Raw genomic sequence first — 5,466 nt, forward strand, 5'->3', positions numbered from 1 at the left:
CCCCCACGCTCCACCCTCCTCCCTCCGCCTGCCTGCCGCCGCCTCGCGCGGGCGCATCCACCACCCCACCCCGACTCTGCCTCGGTGGCCTTGCCCTTGCCTCGCCTCACCTCACCTCCGGATTCAGCGTATGGTTGGACCCTCTGCATTTTACGGTTCGGGAATTCAGAGCCTCTTCTTTAATCTAATCTGCTGTGTACTACTTTGGGGATATGCCGTCGCTGAATCCTCGCACCACGATTCGAGCTAGAGGCGGTGGTGGTTCTGGGGTTGGGCGGGAGAGGAGAGGAGGGGGGCTTGAGGGGTAGTTTTACTTGGCTGTATTGGGGTTGGGGTTGTTTGTTGACGCCTGGTGCGATTTAGCGGTGGGGATAGCAGATCAGTTGGTGTTGAGGGGATCAATGCAGTAATGGCTTTGTTTTCTTTGCGTTGTTGGGCTGCTTGCCATCAATTTTGCTTATATTTCCCTCTGGGTGTTGCAGGTTGGAGTGGCTGATTTGGCGATAGCTTGCACAGTCTTTAGCTTCGCAGTGTGCAATGGGAGTATGCTGGGGGTGGTAGTGTAATTAGGGTTTGATATGTGGTAGTGGCAGCTTTGCAAGCAAGGAGAAAGCACAAAGGGTTGCATATTTTGTTCAGGGTAGGTTTTTAAGATTGTATCGTCGACTATCTGATTCAGGTGGCGTCAGCTATATTGGGTGATATTATGATGAAGCAAATATTTGGGCGGCGGAAGAATGCCAAGTCAGCAGATAAGGATTTCTTTGCTGGGACGAGCCCTTCCGTGTTGGACCAGGTGTCAGGTCTCGGACTTGCTGATAGGGCCACGCCTAACTTGAGTAGCCAACCGCCAGTTATCTCTAGTACCGGGCTCAGCTACGGGAGTGGAAACCACGTAGAGAATCCAAATGCGAGGACAAATGGTAATTTGCTTTCTTCTAACTTCCAACCGTTGCCGAGCTTTAAGGATGTGCCAAACTCGGAGAAACAGAATCTGCTGATCAGAAAGTTGAAATTGTGCTGCACTGTTTTTGACGTTACTGATCCGGCAAAGAACATACAGGAGAAGGAAATAAAAAGTCAAATACTGTTGGAAATCGTCGACTATGTTGTGTCTGCCACTGTTAAGTTCCCTGAAACAGTTTTGTTGGAAATCACCAAAATGATTTCAGTAAACTTATTCAGGACACTAACTTCTCCACCCAGAGAGAAAAAGGTGCTTCAAGCTTTTGATGGACCCTGCATGGCCTCATTTGCAGATCGTCTATGAGTTGCTGTTGAAATTTATCCAGTCTCCAGAAACAGATGCCAAATTAGCTAAGAGATATATCGACCATTCCTTCATTTTAAGACTACTTGACATCTTTGACTCAGAAGACCCTAGGGAGAGGGAATACCTAAAGATGACACTTCATCGTATCTATGGAAAGTTCACGGTGTATAGACCTTTTATTAGGAAAGCTATCAATAATATATTTTACCAGTTCATCTATGAAACCGAAAAGCACAATGGCATTGCTGAGCTCTTGGAAATTTTAGGAAGTATCATCAATGGATTTGCTTTACCAATCAAGGAGGAGCATAAGTTGTTCCTTGTACGGACCTTAATTCCACTTCACAAGCCAAAGTGCATTTCACTGTACCATCAACAGCTGTCTTATTGCATCACACAGTTTGTTGAAAAAGATTGCAAGCTCGCAGATACTGTTATCAGAGGCCTCATAAAATACTGGCCTATCACAAACAGCACAAAGGAGGTGATGTTTTTGGGAGAATTGGAGGAGATACTCGATTCAACACAACCTGCGGAGTTCCAAAGATGTATGGTTCCTCTTTTCCGCCAGATTACATGCTGCCTTAATAGTTCTCACTTTCAGGTATTTTTCTTACCATGCTCTTGATGAATGCATCCTTTGTGCAATTTTATTACCTATGTTGCTGAAGTTTGTAGGAAAAAGTCTACTTCACCCCCTGAACAATCAGTGTTGGTCTATTTAACCCCCTAATGTATGAAATTGGATATTACACCCCCTGAAGTACAAAACTAGATCAAATAACCCCCTGAAGCGGTTTTGTAGGTGGTTTTGCCATGTAGATGATGGCGTGGTAGCGATATTGCTTGTATGGCACATAGATTGACCCATTTGGCAGTTTAATATTTTTTTTCCACAAGTGAATTGGCTTGAGAATGATAAACATTAGTGATAATATGTAACTTTTAGGATTGTTAATCAATGAGTGAAAAGAAACATTTGGTTCAACTTGGGTTTAATGGGTCAATCTCTGTGTCATGCAAGCAATAGCGCTATCACGTCAGCATCTACGTGGCAAAACCACGGACAAAACCGCTTCAGTGGGTTATTTGATCTAGTTTTTGTACTTCAGTGGGTGGAATATCCAGTTTCATACATTAGGGGTTAAGTAGACCAACCCTTATAGTTCAAGGGGTAAAGTAGACTTTTTCCAAGTTTGTATCATAGTTGAAACAGATGCATCGTTGTCTAAAATATCAGTGGTATTCTGCTAGCTGTAGTTGTATCCATTGCTTCATAAGATTCTTATTTTATTCATCTATATATAGCAGTTTTATAAAGGCATATCATTTGATTGATTACATTCCAATTGGGATGCTGATTTATTTGGTAAAACCATATGCTCTTTGTCTTCATAAGATAAGGATTTAGCATTTCTGTTTTATTTAATGTCTTCTATCTTCTCTAATGTATCATTTTTTTTTGGGAACTGTGAATTTGCGTTTGCCTATTCTCTCACCCTTTGCGCTTCCTTTATTGGACAGCACTAGTTTGGTGCTAGCAATTCTATGCTGTTGTATTCAGAAGACAAACTAAAGGCGGTGACAAAAACAAATTTCTACCACTACAAATTTATGAAAAACAGAATTTTGGTTGCATCTGCCATGGACTTCTAATTTCGAACTAGCTTCCAGACTGTTTTCTTATGCTATTATGTTTGCATTCTTTAATCTGAACACTGAACAGTATAGTTACATTTTTCTTCCATGCATTTATCATTAACTTAGAATAGCTCGTTATATCTTTCCTGTAAGTACCAAGGTAGAATGTTGTCTCACATAGCTGGCTAGCTTCTCCCAATGCCTATTTGGTTATGTTTGTTACATGATCATCATAAAAAGATCAAAGATGTTTGGAACATCATTAGGTTTGATGACCAGGTGGTCTGGATTCCTGTTGGAATGTGATTATGCCAAACATATTGTTAAAATTCAGAGTGAAGAGAAAGGTTAAAAACTTTTTCATAGTGTTTTGATGAGATGAAATTTCCTCAAACTAAACTATTTTTACCCTGTTCCTCATCACATCTGCAAGATGCATCCCTTTTCAGTCTATCCTGAGAAAATGTTTTGTCTAACATCTTTAGAAGTAATTGGAGGGCTTTGGCTGACTCTAAGACAAACATCATGTGAACAATAAATTATAACTTGTTTCTGGTTTTGCGATTTATACATGTTTGTTATGAATTAACTTTGATTGGTACACCATAATTGTTATTTGTGTTTTAGGTAAGATAGGTGTGTTTAGTCTGTTATGTACTCCCTCTATCCCATAATATAAGGCGCAACCACCACTAACACAAAAACCAAGAAAGAATTATAACCACCTTCTCGTTTACATTACCTAGGTGCATGTATGCATGCATGTAATGTGATTGGACGTTTTGATGGTGAGGAATGTGCTAGTTAATGCATGCTTGCATGCACGTCTAATATTATGGAACAAAGAAAGAAAAGTAGTTATGACTTATATTATGGGATAGAGGGAGTATAAATTTGTCAATATGTTCATAGTATTTCAGAGTTTGGACAGTGGATATATATATTGTATCCGCATATCTGTATATCTTTTTATTTGATGAAATTAATTCGTCCCAAATGATTAATCATAATGCAGAATAATGTATTCATTTTAAGGATCTGAAACTTGATATGATTTGCTGTAAGCTAATAGTTATTATGATATATGACCTATTTTTTAATTGTTCATAGGCACCTCAATTCTGGATATTTAAGTATGTACCAGTTAATTTTTAGGAGATGTGGGCTATGATATTAATAGCTGCTCAACAAACAAACTTTCTTATTGTATCATGTGGTTTTCTCTACAATAAAGGTTTCTATTATGGAAAATAAAATTGATGGTTTGCCGCTTGTTGTATCACTGACATGTGACTCATGCTAGTGAGATATCGAGTGATAACTCCATAAGCACTAATACTTGTTTGTGCTAAAAAAGTGAATTTCCATGCTAAAAAAAAACTACTGGGATTAATAAATTGAAGATCACTGACTTTTAATCAGAGAACTCTTTTGCTGGGGGGTGGAAGATGTGCTACACTTTTTTAGATCATATACTCCATTAATGTGCAATCATAGAATCCATTGACCAGCATGGAAAATTAATCTGGCAACTTCCAGATCAGATATCTGTAGGGGCAATCTCAATGCAAATGAAAAAAAGGTAGGGGCAGTAATGATTGGTCACTGCATCACCGGATCTTGTTGAAACAAGAAAACTGGCTCTGGCTATTACTTGTGGTGCTGTTGGGGCATGTACAAATTTCTTCAGTTGAGATTGTGCACTCAATTTTTATTTATATTGGTAATTGTCTCCTGTTGCATTCATTCTCACTTTGGCAAGTTCATAAGTTAGCATTCCCTGTGTAGATCTTCCTGCTTTCATTGGTGTGCTGTATTTGTTGCTATCCTCATGTTGCCTCTGTTTATAATTGATCATGGTGCACAATTTGTTGGTTTAATGATTTTAGTCCAATATTTGTATGATCTATACCTCATTTTTTATTTGTTTCCATATATCATGATAGTAGCACCAATTTGTTGATACTAACTGTGTGTTTTTTCCCTTTGAAGGTTGCCGAGAGGGCATTGTTTTTGTGGAACAACGACCACATTGAAAATTTAATTAGACAAAACAGTAAGGTGATATTGCCTATCATCTTTTCTGCACTGGAGAAAAAATGTTAATGAGCACTGGAACCAGGCTGTGAAAAGTCTCTCTCTTAACGTACAAAAGTTATTCTCTGATCGCGATGCTGAACATTTTAAAGAATGTTTGAGGAAGTATGAGGTAAACCAAGCTAAAGAAAAGGAGCTTAAATTGAAGCAAGAATCTGTATGGAAACGCCTAGAAGAGGTTGCATCAGCAAAAGCCACAAGTGGTGAGGCTGTCCTCATCGCTCCATCCCTCCCTCGCACATCATCACTTGTGTAGGTACTTGTTTAAAGGTAAGCATTTATATTATATCTATTGTGGCCGGACCAACACCAGCAATTGTTGACTTTTTGCTGTTCCTGCAATTTATCATATTTTTGATCCTTCATATTGTTAGGTCTTGGAGACTCATAAGATACTGTACATGATTGAATGTATATACAAGGTCTATGAAGGTGTGCAAAATGAAAGAGGGTGG

The 5,466-nt window shown here is 39.1% G+C and overlaps 1 pseudogene; it reads left to right on the forward strand.

The window, feature by feature from the left end:
• On the forward strand, positions 1-5,466 carry LOC102706578 (annotated as a pseudogene).

This window comes from Oryza brachyantha, chromosome 7, assembly GCF_000231095.2.
Source record: "Oryza brachyantha chromosome 7, ObraRS2, whole genome shotgun sequence".
Taxonomy (NCBI): Eukaryota; Viridiplantae; Streptophyta; class Magnoliopsida; order Poales; family Poaceae; genus Oryza; species Oryza brachyantha.